This window comes from Sorex araneus, chromosome 4 (genome assembly GCF_027595985.1).
Source record: "Sorex araneus isolate mSorAra2 chromosome 4, mSorAra2.pri, whole genome shotgun sequence".
Taxonomy (NCBI): Eukaryota; Metazoa; Chordata; class Mammalia; order Eulipotyphla; family Soricidae; genus Sorex; species Sorex araneus.
The window spans coordinates 4,579,615-4,595,990 of record NC_073305.1 but is presented as its reverse complement, the minus strand read 5'-3'; positions in this window follow the sequence as shown (position 1 = coordinate 4,595,990).

The following is a 16,376-nucleotide window of genomic DNA, read 5'->3' as shown; positions in this document are numbered from 1 at the left end:
ATTTAGAATACCAAATCATTTGGTTATAAAATTATGCTTCCTGCACTTTGCAAAGACTTGGCATATTCAGCTTACATGTGAGCTACAGTTTGAAAAGTACCTTATGACTCTGAGAGCGGCGTCTGTTTTCAGAAGAGTGGGTGTGGGAACACTGTCACTTATACTAATGAAAGTAGATGCCAGGCCACTCTCTCTGCGGGAATGGTTCGATTCCCAACCCTCATCAGCAACCCACACACACCAAGGCAGGCTCCAAGCACCACCTATCCCTGCATAATCCCACCCTCCCCAAAGTCCATAACAAGTCAGTAAAGTCATCATAAAACTGGAGACCGTTAAGCCATACCCATCCTACAGACTGGGGGAAAGAAAGCAGGAATCAGTTAGAGCATGTTAAGATTTATAAAAGAACGTGGTTATTTTTTTAAAATTAGATGGCCAGAAATATGCTACAGTAGGAATTTATCACTATTAAAACATTGCATGGTAACATTTTATCAATTCCAGTGTGCATTGTTATAAATTGACATCTACGTGAACTACATCTTTGTGTGTTCACCACCGGAAGTCCAATTAGATCCCTAACCACACAACTGATCTGTTTTACCTGACTCATCTCTCCCTACCCTAACAATCTCCTGTGATCACCAGAGTTCTGTGAACCTCTCCAGAATGCTGACAAGGAAAGAAAGCTTCGGAAAATGAATGACTTCTTAGAGACAAAAGACCAGTAGCTTACGGGTCCAAATTAGTGCTCAAGTCTTAATTCAGTGCTCTTCCTACTATCCCTAGTGTTGTGACTCTATAATAGAAAACGATACTCAAAAAATGTCCACAGATGCTGATAGTGGTAAATAACCCAGAAATAACCAAACTGTATTTGAACATAGTCAATAATTTATAGAATTGGAATGTGAAGTTAGGTCTGGCTGCGTGGAAAACTCCTTCTACATGACTTATTGATGCCTCCTCTCACATCACAGAATATAAGCCCCATAAAACAGAGAAATATATTTCTGTGTTCACTGTTGACTCCCAAATGCCCAGCACTCTGCTTGTCATAGAGCTACTCTCAGGAGAATACATATTTGATAAATAAAAACCACCGACTACCTAGGTTCCATGGACTCTGACTAGGAAGATGTTAATGTTTGGTATAAAGTGCTGTTTATCTCCTCACAACACCCTCAAGGTTTCAGAGATGAAAGTTAAGTATCTGATCCTGAGGTTTCCCTCGAATCACCATCCAATCAGTTGCTATTTAAGCAAAGGAATGTCTCATTGTCAGAATAGGGTTCTTGAAATACTGGATTTCAGAAAGCACTTTGAGGCATAGCCAAAATGGGAATTTAAAACATTTCCCTTACCTTGCACTAGAGATTCTTGGGATTTGTTTTCAAGTGAGAATTTATTATTATTATTTACTTTATTTATTTATTTTATTGAATTGCTGTGTCACCATGAGATACAGTCACAAAGCATTCATGACTGGGTTTTAGTCATACAAGTTTCCAACACCCATTTCTGAAGGAGAATTTAAAGTGACCCACCTCTGTCAGCAGAAAAGTTCACGAAGCTGAATTAAGTCTACCAAGGGGCACTCTGGCAGCATGTCGACTGGGGGTGATAAGGGAAGGACACTGGCAAAAGGAACTTTAGAAGAAGAAATAATTCTCAACAGCATTCACTCCTCACATCCTGTCTCTCCAATGGAAACGAGACACCCCTGTCACAAGAGAAACAAAGAAAGGGAGAAGGGAGACAGAAGAAGAAGTTGCTTGCTGACTGTAAGTGCTCATGTGCTAGGAGATTGATGTTTCTCAGCTGATTTTGCCATGTGAATAAACAGAAAAAACGGCACCTTAGATACAGAGCAATTCTAGCACAGGTGAGAAATTTATCTAGCACTGTAACACTGTCGTCTTGTTGTTCATCAGTTTGCTCGAGCGGGCATCAATAATATCTCCATTGTGAGACTTGTTTTTTGGCATATTGAATATGCAACGTGTAGCTTGTCAGGGTCTGCTGTGTGGGTGCGATACTCTCGGTAGCTGACCGGGCTCTCCGAGAAGGACAGAGGAATCGAACCCAAGTCGGCTGAGTGCAAGGCAAATGGCCTACCTGCTGTGCTATTTATTGCTCCAGCCCCCCAAACTACCTGTGAACTAAGGTTTTTGCAATGCATTTCTTTAAAAAGCCAAACCAAAGTAGTCCCTTTAGTTGAAAGCACAGTGAACAGATTTTCAAGCATAGCTTGTGGGACCTGTGGCAGACGCCCCAGGAGAGACAGAGAGGAACATATGGGCAGATCACCTAGAAAATGCCACTATCCAAATAGCCAAAGTAGGGAAGTTAGTCTCAGGGGAGCCCAGCCTAAACCCACACTACAGTGAACCAGTAGAGATTCAAGACAATCTATATAGAAGACAAGCAGGAAGCTAACTGACCAAAGGGAAATTTATGGCTTTCAAGTAGTTATCATTTAGAAGACATTCTACTCACGACGGCCTTACTTTTTTTTGCTTCATTATATTTATGATCTGCTACTTTAATAGATTTATTTTATGCCAGTGAGAATTAAGTGCATGGATAATAAATGAAGTGTAAGATCCTCCAATCTGAATTTGCCTCTGGCTGTACACTCGCCTGAATCTTGGGCCTGTCATTTCCATGTGCGTTTTGGCTCTTGTATTTAAGAAATATTTTCCCTAAATAATAGATCGCAACATTTTCCCTGTTTTGCTAAAACTGTGCACACACCATATTACACTATGCCTGGCGCAGAAAAAGCATCCCATAAGTGTGCCTCTTGTCTCACCACATGCTTTACTTTCTATATTTCATTTGAGGTGCAGCAGGCTGCTCCATGTCATTGCAATTAGCTCTCATTAGCACGAGTAAGAAAATCAAGCCCCTCGGGTCCCAAAGCGTTCTCCATTTCCTCTCCTCCAGCAAACCCTGGCACCCGGCCACCAGCTCGGGCTCTGCCCCTACTCACATGCCTGTGACCTGCTCACAGGTTTTGTAAATGACTGTCATAGGGAGAGTTTCCCTTCCCACTTAAATAAGTCTCGCACAGCTGGTTCTCTGGAACGGGGAGGAAATAATATCTTAGTGATACAGTCATAAGAGCCAAAAGAAAAAAAAAAGGAGGGGGACATAATAAAACAAGTTAAAGAAAAAGACCTTCGGATGTATTTAATTTATACTGTATTTAATTTTTAAAACACTCCATAATGAACTCAGTGTGCTTTCTTTCATAAGCATGTGAATACTTATGAAATGTTCCATGAATCATCGCCAATAGCACAAATGCTGGGCTTAAAATGAGCACAATTTTACTTACTAGAGACCACGCTGTTCTGTGAATTGGGTTTCGCAAACGATACAGACCACAATAGAGTCTCGGAATTTCCCTTTCTCAACATTTTTAATAATATCTGGTACAGCAGAAATTCAAGCATTCCATCAGTGGCCAGAGCTGTACCTGGGGCCTGGGTTTGACCCCAGTATCACTGCCACAAACCATATCATTGACCAATGTCATTCCAGTGAAGCCTTGTTTTTTGGTTTTGGTTTTTTTTTCGGGGGGTCACACCTGGCGATGCTCAGGGGTTACTCCTGGCTCTGCACTCAGGAATTACTCCTGCTGGTGCTCAGGGGACCATCTGGGATGCTGGGAATTGAACCCAGGTCAGTCGCGTGCAAGGTAAACGTCCTACCCACTGTGCTATCGCTCCAACCCCACCTTTTTTTTCTTTTCACAGTATTCCATGAGTGATGACAAGAATCTTGTCCATTAGTTATGGGTCAGTACAATCTGGTCTTTTATTGAATCAAATTGTTCAGTCTTTTTTTTCCCTAATATTTATATCCTGTTTTTATGTGCTAGTTTGCATAAAATCTTCAGAAATTTGATGTATCATTCTATGTTTTCTATGTTATAAATATGTACTGATCTGTTTTATTGTTTTTGGTTTCTGGTTTACAGGTCACACCAAGACGTGCTCAGCCTTACTCTGGCTGTGTGCTCAGGGGTCACTGCTAGTGGAGCACAGGGGAACACGTGAAGTACCAGGAGTTGTACCTGGGTTGGCTGCATGCAAATCAAGCACACCGCCTGATGTTCCACCTCTCTAGCCTTTCTATCATAGTTTGTGATACGATTTTTACAGGGGTTTCTACTGACAATACTTCTTCTTCTTCTTCTTCTTCTTATTATTATTATTATTATTTCTTTTTGCAGTCTTAAATTTTTTTAAAAAGTGTTTATTAGTGAATCACCATGAGGTAGTTACAAACTTGTGAACTTTCATGTTTGCATTTCAGTCATACAGTGACCGATTACATCCCTCCACCAGTGCCCATTCTCCTCCACCAATGTTCTCAGTATTCCTCCCAACACCCCCACCCCAAACCCCACCCCCCCACCCTGCCTCTGCGGTAGGGCATTCCCTTTTGTTCTCTCTCCTGTGGGGTAATGACAACACTTTTTATATCTATGTGCATTAATATCAATTTTTTCATTCAAGATTTATGATTCAATATCCTATTAAGAGGGATTTCCTACTCAAAGTTTATAAAAGTTATTCTATACATATTTTAAATATTGATGCTTGCTTTGATTCATCAGGCATTTTGCCTACCTGAAACTGATTTTTGTGTATTTGAAAGTGGTCTAGTTTCAGTTTTTCTCTATCTGGACAGAGACTGTATCCAGATTACTTACGAGTCTAATTTTCCTCCATTGATTGGTACCATCATCTCTACTATGTATTCACAATTCTAATAACTTGCAGGCAAACCGTATTCTTACTCTGGTTTGAAAAATAAAGATCAGGAATGGAAATAGAGCTCAATGGACCCAAGTCCAATGGACGCAAGAAGCCCAATTTCAAGCTCATGGACTTAATTGTCTAGGTTTAGGGTCTTTTCCTGAGCACCGCTGGAAGAGACCCCACACACAGATCTGGGAGTAGCTCCTGAGAACTGCTGAGTATGACCCAGCCCCCCCAAAAAAATTACGAGTAAAAAGTAAGTTGTGTCAGCTTAGATGGCCGGAAGAAATGCATGTTATATTTATTCTGAGTCATTAAAATGGTTGAAACAACATCTGATTTCTCACAGTCTGAGTGTTGGATGTTCTAGATGAAGGTGTCGGGAGAGTCTGTGTGGTGGGAGCTGCTTCCTAGCTCATAGCCGACACCTGCTAATCATGCACTTCCCCAGCCTCTCTTTGGAGGTTGTTGAGGAGGAGAGGGAGAAAGAGTGCCAATTCCACGTGAAGGCTCCACACGCACAGCCACGTGGAAGCTGGATGGCAAGCTTGAGGCCCCGTCTCAGCACCATCATTTCACGGAAACAGGTTTGAACGTTGCAATCTGGAGGAAGACTCAAGCCTTTAGATCTTAACACAGTGCTCTGCCCAGCTCCCTGTCATTCCATAATACAGATCTTTTGTACAGTCTATCACTGAGGCATCTTTTGAATCCTCTCTTCCCCAGGAGAGAGGCGGTGAGGATGGAACCAGCCTTAGTCACAGAGCAGTCACACCACTGGTGAAGTGGAAATGTCTCAAAATGCACACGTTTAGGGAGACAAAGAGAAAAAAAGAAAAATAAGAGCTTAAAACAGATGAGTGACTGCCCCTGGCTCCCAGGAAAAGACCATTATAGGATGAATAAACAGGAGGACAATGGCCTGGTCAGCCTATAAAAAGCCCTCTAGGGATGGCCACCTCACAGTTTATGCTGAGTATGATTCTTATTGAAATATATGCATGCATTTTGCACATGCATTTTCCTGCTCAGTGCTATACACAAATTTCTTTACATTGTACTTAATGTTCAACTTAATGCATTTCTCCGAGCAATCCCTATCAACATGTGCTCACTTTAAACCCTACGTGCTGAGTCAGATGCTGTTCCACAGTAATTAATGCAGGAGTGGACTATCAATATCATGCTCTAATTTGAATATGCACTCCAGATAAAAATTAGGATTTATTCTGAGCAGTGGAGTCCAGCCGTGAGCATGTTGGCAATTGTGAAGTGTAGAGGTTATTGGCTATCGGAGCTCTGCTTGGGTGGGTGGTGAGCTTTCCTGAATACCCCAGGGGATTTAGCCTAGTGTGGGGGTCCAGAAGCATCTCTGCAACTTGTTGGTCTCTTTCGAGATTTATTTATGAGTCTTTGGATCATGGCCTGTTAATAAGTTTATTTGGTGGCAAAAGCAGTTCATGGGCATAGCAGCCAGGCTTCTGGAAGAATGGGGAGATAGGGGGAGATATCCCCCATTCCTGACTCCATGAAAGCCTGCTCAGGAGGACCTTCATCCAGAAATTGATGAGTTCAAAAACGCAGGTATGCTAGTTTTACTGAAATCTCCAGGCTCTCACAGAGTCAGGGTGGGGGGATGGGCTACCTCCCCCCATTTCCCTGTTCCTGGAAGCCTGGCAGTCATGCTCACGAACTGCCTCTGATGCCAAATGAGTTCATTAGCCAAATAAGCTCATTAACTGGCCATGGCCATGATCCAGAGACTCATGAATCAATCTCGAAAGAGATCAATAAGTTGCAGAGATGCTTCTGACTCTGCCCTAGGCTCTGTCATCCTGGGCACATAAGGTCACCGTCCAGTTAAAATTTAGCTCCAGCTGTATCACTCCATTCAATTTTTTTTAATTTCTGGAGCAGGTGGCCACATTCATGGCTGTGCTACATCTCAAACTCTGTACCATTGATAAACCTTGAGTAGAATACCACATTGGAGGGACGTAAAGTGGAAGGCAACCAATCTCAATTAAGAAAATATAAATACACAAGGCTCAACCTGTAACAACATGTTAGTAATATCTCCTACCAGGGCTTAATGGCTCCATGGTGAGATACAACAATATGCACACACTTTGTTTGAAGGAAATATTTTTTGATCATTTTCAGTGAACTACAACAAGCAATATATAAAAAAAATTATTCAGGGCCTACTATAGGGCAGGATTGAGGGGTGGTTGGGAAAATTGGAAATAATGGTGGTATAAAGGTGCAATGGTGGTGGGATGGTGAATGTAAAAACCTTATGAACAACCTTATAATTTTATTTTTAAAAACCTAAGATTTATTCTCTACTCATAAATAAGTGAACCAGGAGACTCTGAATAAGGGTGACCTGTGAGATGAAATGAGCATGTCTCGGTTCTTCAGGCCAACATGGCCAATGGGGGCTCTAAGAAACTCTAAAGCAAAGCACTATTCACGAGGCATCTGGAACCGCTTCGCCCTCTCCTCCTTGGTGAAGAAGGTTCTCTCCTGGATCTCTGCTTGACAGAGCACCAGAAAGCAGCAACCACAACTGCATCATAAAAGAACCCAATTCTGGAGTCGGCACTTCTCAAAAGATGGCAAACAGATGCGGCTTCCTGCGGTGGGAGCTTCTCAGAACCAGAAGGCAGGGTTGAGAGCAGGGGAACGTTCGACCCAGCAAAGCTCTGCTGATAGGGTCAATCCTCAGTGGCAAACTCACTCTTGCTCAATGTTAGCTTCTTGGTATACGTACTGGGAACTCATTCTAGCCCAGCCGGGGAGATTTAGTATTGTCTGTACAGCACATACGACCAGTCCCTGAATCAGTTTTATGGTTTCTCTCTATATCAAGCAAACCTAGAAAACCCTTCTGACAAAGTCAAACCCTAAAAATGGATGAAGGAATGAGGAGCAGACTCTGCCACCCTCCCCACCCCCAACTCCCCGTTAAAGGCATTGTTTCCTTTCAGAGTTAATTACAGGCTATTAGCTCTTAGTATCTCAGTGACTACACACCCCATAGCACAGACAAGTCACTAGACAGTAACTACTGGCCTGAGTCCACCCTGTGGCCGAGGTGCTCTTGAACACAGCCTGTTTCTTTCTTAGTTAAGTGTTTACACCGACAAAGCCAAAAGTCAATAAGCTAATCAGGACCCTATCAATGTAGCTTTAATAATTTACTACTGTGCATCTAGTTCATTGAAACAGTGGCTTGGTATCAGGTTTGCGGGCACCATGAAAGAGTTCATGACCATCCCAAAGAAGAAATTCCCTGCAAGGATGTGATCTACATGCTGGGAAATGAGGCCCAATATGCACAACATTGGTAAACCAACACATTCTTTCACTTGAGGTGCCAAGGCTGACAGATACTTAGCATCCCCTCTGTGTCCTGCGGCAACAGCATCTGTATATATATCGTAATCACAATACCTACCACTTCTGTGGATGGAAAAGCAAATCACCTATTCACACATGGCATAACTGTGCATAGGTGTCAATGAATCCTATTTTCTTTTCTTTTTTAATAATTGAATCACAGTGAGTTACAAATACAGAGTTTCATGTTTGAGTTTCAGTCATATAATGATCCAACACTCATCCCTCCACCAGTGCACATTTTCTACCACCAAGCTTCCCCAGTATCCCTCCCATCCCACCCCTCTCCCTGCCTCTATGTCAGACAATCTCCCCCATAACTCTCTCTACTTTGGGGCATTATGGTTTGCAATACAGGTATTGAGAGGCTATCATGTTTTGTTCTTTATCTACTTTTAGCACACATCGCCCATTCCGAACCACCCATCCAACCATCATTGACTTGGTGATCTCTTCTCTATCCCAGCTGCCTTCTCCACCAGCTCACGAGGCAAGCTACCAACCCTGGAGCAATATTCCTGGCCCTGTCTCTACTTCCCTTGGGTGTCAGTCTCATGTTATGTTATTTCATATTTCATAAATAAGTGCAGTCCTTCTACGAATGATCCTATTTTCAAAGAGGATGAGTCATTCTCCAAAACTTTCTCTCCCAGCCACTGTATAATTATTATACACGCAAACAATTCCTACTCAGATGTCAGAAATGTTGCCCAAACCATCTGGGTCGCCTTTAGGATGGGGAGATTAAAAATTCTCAATTCTTCATGAGCACAAGAAGATTTGAAAGGTCAGTTGACTATCAATAGCAATGTAAGCCAGTGTAGAATCAAGATGTATGTACTGACTTTTCATCCTGGTAAGAAAATGATTACTAACATAAGGAAAAAGGAGATTCAGGGCTGCAAGGCACATATAGTTATGGGGAAAAAAATCTTTAGTAGACAAAAGGGAGAGAGATATTAAAGTATATTAATGTGAAGAAATGTTATGTGACCACTGGTAACTATAAATTAGACTTAAAAAATGAAAACAGAAGCTTCTTAGTTTGAGATAGTCCCATTTATTTATCTCTGTTTTCACTTGCTTGGCCAGTGGCATGTTAGCTTTGAAGATACCTTTGGCTTTAATGTCGTGGAGGGTTTTGCCGACCTTGTCTTCAATGTACCTTAGGGATTCTGGTCTGATGTTGAGGTCTTTAATCCATTTTGATCTGACTTTTGTACATGGTGATAGGTGGAGGTCTAAGCCCATTTTTTTGCACGTAGCTGTCCAGTTTTGCCAGCACAATTTGTTAAACATGCTTTCCTTGCTCCACTTCACCTTTTTTTGCTCCCATATCAAAGATTAGATGGTCATATATTTGGGGAGATGTGTCAGAGTATTCAACCCTGTTCCATTGGTCTGCGGCTCTGCCTTTGTTCCAGTACCAAGCTGTTTTAATGACTACCGCTTTGTAGTAGAGTTGGAAGTTGGGGAGGTTGATTCCTCCCATTTTCTTTTTCCCAAGAATTGCTTTAGCTATTCGTGGGGGCTTATTGTTCCATATGAATTTCAGGAGCACTTGCTCCATTTCTTTGAAGAATGACAAAGGCATCCCTATAGGGATCTCCACCTCAAGAGAAACAGTGACCAAAGTACAAAGACAATCTACAGAATGGGAAAGGATATTTACGCAGTACCCATCCAATAAAGGGTTGATAACAAGGATATACAATGCACTGGTTGACTCCACAAGAAGAAAACTGCCAACCCGATCAAAAAATGGGGTGATGAAATGAACAGAAACTTTCCTAAAAAAGAAATCCGAATGGCTCAGAGGCACATGAGAAAATGTTCCACATCACTAATCATCAGGGAAATGCAAATCAAAACAACCATGAGATATCATCTCACACCACAGAGACTGGCCCACATTTCAAAAAACAAAAACAACCGGTGTTGGCGTGGATGCGGGAAGAAAGGGACTCTTCTTCACTGCTGGTGGGAATGCCGACTGGTTCAGCCCTTTTGGAAAACAATATGGACGATTCTCAAAAAATTAGAAATTGAGCTTCCATTTGACCCAGCAATACCACTCCTGGGAATATATCCCGGAGAGGCAAAAAGGTATAGTAGAGATGGCATATGTATTTCTATGTTCATTGCAGCACTGTTTACAATAGCCAGAATCTGGAAAAAACCAGAGTGCCCCAAAACAGATGACTGGTTAAAGAAACTCTGGTACATCTACATAATGGAATACTATGCAGCCATCAGAAAACATGAAGTCATGAAATTTGCATATAAATGGATCAACATGGAAAGTATCATGTTGAGTGAAATGAGTCAGAAAGAAAGACAGACATAGAAAGATTGCACTCATATGTGGAATATAATGTAACTGAGAAGTACAAGTTGGCAACGATGCAACTTCTGCAACTTCTGGCAGATATCTCTCTGGACTTAGTTACTAAAATACTAAAATACAGAAACCCAAAACCGAGAGGCCGCTAAGTGTGGTCACTCGACCTCATACCTCTTCATCCTCAGCAATGGAAAACAAATTATCTAATGCTTCCTTTTCAGCAGGTCTGACTTTAGGGGAGAGACTCTCCAAACAATAATAGTGAGTTTTGTTGAAATATTGAATGTAATCAAAGTGAAAGTAAAGTGAATTTTATTAGTTACACAGGCAGGGGGGCTAAGGGGGGGGCTAGGGGCGTGGGGGGTTAGGGATGTGGGGGTGTGGGGTGGAGCTATACTGGGATTCTTGGTGATGGAATATGTGCACTGGTGAAGGGATGGGTATTCGAGCATTGTATAACTGAGATTTAAACCTAAAAACTTTGTAACTTTCCACATGGTGACTCAATAAAAAAATTAAAATTAAAAAAAATGAAAACAGTATTATATTCTAATTTTCAAGTTTTAATTTATATATCTTTATTTTCTCTTCGTCATCTTACCTTTTTTTCTACATCAATTCAAACAAATAAAAATACTACACTAACACCACTTTGGGGTGAAACATGCATAGTTATTCCCTGTTCACTGGTCTATATTATCTTGCTTTAAAGATAATAAAGGATCAAAGAAGTCCACAACTTTGCCCCAGGTACACAACAGTAAACCAGGGTGATATAATACCATGTTGCTTCATCCCTACCACAGAATTCATCTGTCCAGTCCTCAACTGTGAAATGATGACCTTTCTGAGCACTTTGAATGTCAGAGCTAAATCCAACCTATATGAATGTATAAAATTTAATGTTCTTATACCATAAAACTCTACCAACCAAGGAAAAAAAGATATGATGCAATCAGAGATAAAGAAACTAGCTTTATCTATGAATATATATGTATATATAAATATATATAGGCTCTAACTGAAACAAATTATTTTTAGTTAGTGAGTATTCCTGAAGAGATATTCATTAACCCTTGACATACAGTTTTGAGCCACTTGTGTGTCCCATGACCACTAGAAGGATGGTCCTAATGGTCAAGAACAAACACAACAGGGCCAACTTTCAAGGTCACTGACCTGTGAAACATCACCCAAACCCACTACAAGTATACACACTTGCTGTGGAGAGTATATGATATGTTCATGAGTTAGAGAGGAATAAAGGAAAGAAACATCTTTGAGGAATGAAAGGGATTGCCTCCATCAAATTAAATGGTCTGAGTAGAATTGTCTTTTTAGACGGGAAGGAGAGAGAACATTCCAAAGAGCAGAAATGCACTGGGTGTAACGTAGAGAGGCAAGGGTGAATTCTTCAAAACGAGCCAAGCAATAGTGAACCTTGGTCTCCAGAGGAATTGAAAATGTAATAAAATCAAACCGCTTCTATTCATTTCTGCTCTGCAGTTTTGACAGCTGCTCCAGTTCTCAAATGGTTATACAGGAAACGACTTCAGTGGGACACGCAATTATCCAGTAGACTGTGTGTAAGTGAAGGGGAGAGCCTGAATCAGACACTGGTAACAGGTAGCCAGGAGAGAGGACAAAGCCCCAAACTATAAACTAAGACACATGGTCTGTGGGATACCCTGATATGTACCCACTTCAGGAAGTCCAAATAACCAAAAGCTCATGGCAGAGTGTTGTCAGTGCTCACTGAGGAATCTCTCGATATCAAGTTGAACTGTGATAAACACCTATAAAACTTAGTTGCAATGAACTTTCATTTGAGATTATTAAACTAGTGTTGCTCTTAAGTAACTAGCCATTGAGAATGGCCTGCTGGGAATAGGCTCAGTGGAGCTCTATTTCAGGTATGGTTTGTATATCCCTTGGAGTGATAGCACAGCCGGTACAGCGTTTGCCTTGCATGCAGCCAACCCAGGTTCGATTCCTCCGGCCGTCTCAGAGAGCCCGGCAAGCTACAGAGAGTATCTCTCCTGCACAGCAGAGCCTGGCAAGCTACCCATGGTGTATTCGAAAGCCATAATGCCCAAAAATAGAGAGAGTATGGGGAATATTGTCTGCTACAGAGGCAGGGGGAGGGTGGGAAAGGGGGGTTATGATGGGGATATTGGTGGTGGGGAATGTGCACTGGTGGAGGGATGGGTGTTTGATCATTGTGAGATTGTAACCCAAACATGAAAGCTTGTAACTATCTCACAGTGATTCAATAAAATTTAAAAAAATTAAAAATAACAATAAAGTTTACAAGAAAAAAAACCCAGTAACAAGTCTCACAATAGAGACATTACTGGTGCCCACGCGAGCAAATCAATGAGCAACGGGGGTGACAGTGACAGTGATGTGACCTAACACCAAAGTGCCAATATCTCTTAGTCATGTATTTTTGTGCTCCCTCTCCTCTCTCCTCTCCTCTCCTCTCCTCTCCTCTCCTCTCCTCTCCTCTCCTCTCCTCTCCTCTCCTCTCCTCTCCTCTCCTCTCCTCTCCTCTCCTCTCCCCTCCCCTCCCCTCCCCTCCCCTCCCCTCCCCTCCTTCTCTTCTCTTCTCCTCTCTCCTCTCCTCTCCTCTCCTCTCCTCTCCTCTCCTCTCCTCTCCTCTCCTCTCCTCTCCTCTCCTCTCCTCTCCTCTCCTCTCTCTTCTCTTCTCTTCTCTTCTCTTCTCTTCTCTTCTCTTCTCTTCTCTTCTCTTCTCTTCTCTTCTCTTCTCTTCTCTTCTCTTCTCTTCTCTTCTCTTCTCTTCTCTTCTCTTCTCTTCTCTTCTCTTCTCTTCTCTTCTCTTCTCTTCCCTTCTCTTCTCTTCTCTCTCTATTCCACCCTCCCTCCACCTATTCCTTCCTTTTTCTTTGCTATATTTCTTTCTGAAAATTTTCTTATATTCACCTTAGTTTGCAATATTATAAATGATCAGGTTCACTGCATACAATATTTCAACTTCACACCCTCCAGCAGAGTGACCTCTTCCCCCACCTCTGGGTCCCTCCCCCAAGACCTCCACCCCCCACCCACTGTCTTCCTGCAGCTTGTTTTCTTTGGGGTTCACACCCAGCAGTGCTCAGGGCTTACCCCTGATTCTTTGCTCCAGGGTCACTTTCTGCGGCACTTGGGAACCACGTATGGTACTGGGGATCAAACCAGGGTAGATTGCAGGCAGAGCAAGCACCTTAACCTCTGTCTCTCTCCGGCCTGAGTGGTACATCGTTCATACCTTATGATTGAGGACTTGCTGTGCTATACTCACCTGTGGGATGCTGCAAGGCACAACTGGGTGGGGCAAATAGGAGTGAGGATGGAGCCCCTGAAACTTGGCTAGAACGGGATGAGCAGTAGCAGGCCCCTCCCCCATAGCTTCCGCTTTTGACTTCCTGCCAGTGGCCCCTCGCCCCTCCGGCAGCCAGCCTCAACATCAGTCACCTTGGTGGCGCCAGGGGACGATTGAGCAGAGACCCAACCATGAAGGAACGATGAACCACAGCAGTGAATGAAAGGGTGAAGATGATATGAGATACATATCGGTGTGTGTTAATAAAGTCATATCATAAAAACTTCCGCTGTGACGTCCAGGTTGAAGTCGGTGGGTCACTAGTGTCCACTACTTGGCTTATGGGAGGCCAAGAGGACAGAATGGTCCATGTCTCCTGATCCACCTCTGTCACCCCGGGACCCGCGGGGACTAATAAAGTCTGCAGATGCGATCCTGCATGACCTGGGCCCGGGCCCTGCCAGCTCCACCAGGTGCGGGTCAAGCCACACCTGACATCCGCTTGGTCTCCTCGGCACAGGACTTGGTTCCCACCACCCAACTTTTGAGGGAGCGGCGGACTCAGGCTGGAGCAGGAAACAAACGCCAGCCCAGGCCTTCCCCGGCCCTTACAGGCTCTTCGTCCTATCTGGTCGGAAGGAGTTTCAGGAGGAGACGAGCAATGAAGCGAAAACAGATTTTATTTGGAGACTTTTAGGAAGGGGAAGGAGGGAGAGTTGGGAACATGTTCAAGGGAGAAGGTGGGCTTCTCCAGAGATAGCGCCCCCACCCCAACCTCAAGAGGGGGAATGTGGGAAATGCTTGTGCTCAGGCACCACACGTGCTCGGCCACGTGGGCACAAGCAGCACATGGGCTGGGGTAGCATATGTGCGCGCTTCCTTTATTCAAAGTGGCCTTTATAGGGTGTCTCCAAGCTGCCCCCCACACGGGGCTTCTACCAAGGTCTAAGTCCGTTGCTAGGGTGGTTGCCAAGGGGATAAAGTTGGGAGTAGTGATGGTCCTCTCTGAAATTCCTTTCCTGACCTTGTTTCTGCTGGGGAGTCCAGTCTTGTCTGGGTCTATTGGTGCCAGGTGAAAGTCCTAGCAGGCCCCTGAGCTCACAAGGTGAGCCCTTTGCAGCTTCGGGGCTATTGATTTTATGGACTGGCGCAATAGCACAGCGGGTAGGGCATTGGCCTTGCATGCTGCTGACTCAAGTTTGGTTCTTCTGTCCCTCTCGTAGAGCCTGGCAAGCTACCGAGAGTATCTCGCTCGCATGGCAGAGCCTGGTGTATTTGATATGCCAAAAACAGTGACAACAAGTCTCACAATGGAGACGACATTACTGGTGCCCGCTCGAGCAAATCGATGAACAATGGGACGATGGTGCTACAGTGCTAATTCCCAGGAATTTCATTGCCATGGGGGCCCTTCCCTGCCTACCTGCCCGCATCGGTAGCTTCTACATGGGATAACATAGCTAGCACAGGAAAACTGAAGCTAAATACTTCGTTTTAATTTCAATTTAATAAAGTTTCCAGTCAGATGTCTAGGTTGGCCAGGCTGAAGAGCCCCGTAACGGCTGCTGAGACGTGCATGGCTGAACAGTTTCTCCCCAAAGAGGAAAACCGACACTGCTTCCAAGTTCAAATTGACGCTGCCACTGAGCTCTGCTTCAAATGGAACAAATGCTTTCTAGTTAAAGGGACTTTTCAAAAGGTCTAAAGATTTACTGTCATAAAGATGTATGTTTTGCTACCATTTTTCTCTATTTTTTTCAAAGCAGTAACAAGCTAAAAGTCCCGGAAAGTTATTCAATTTTTTCTTTAAAGTATCAGGGCGGTAATCATAGTGCCTTTGTTTAAGGCCTCACGGAATGAGAAATGAAGGTAGAAGGGATCAGCATTCCAATCAGGCACAACATGATTTTGGTGGGAATTTGTCCCCGTTCAAAAAAAAAAAAATACCGAGAATGGGATATGCCTTTAGCCAAGAGAGTTTAGGTGTTAGAAAGTAAAGGGTTTGGGGAAAAAACGCAGCGAGGAAAGAATAGAATAGATAACAAATATCTGCAGGCTGAAAACATGCACCAGGCAAGCATAGGATAAGACTGTTTAGGGTCTTTTAGATATAGAGAGAACGTGGGCAAAAACGGAATAGGATATTATCAGGACTTCTTTATCTCAAGGGTGCCCTCTGCCAGCTGTGTAAACCCCCCAGTCTCTGCTCTTCACGCTATTGAATGCTGTTGATCACTAACTTATTAGAGGTTAGAAACAATGGCTCACATGTTGGGAGCCTGGGGGAAGAGAGAGGTCTTAAAACCCTCTTAAACAAATGCCTGTGAGACCACTGCGTCCTGCCCAGCCCACCTAGAGTCCTGACTGTCCACGAGTGTTTGTCTGTCTCCTTTTGTGTCTGCCTGTCTCATTCTCTGTGACCAACGTCTGCTGGGCTGAGGTCAAAGGTGCCAATTTGATTGGAATCAGACAAGTTTCCTTTTGGACCTTTTTTCTGTTGGCTTTGGGGCTTAACTAAGGGGTGTCT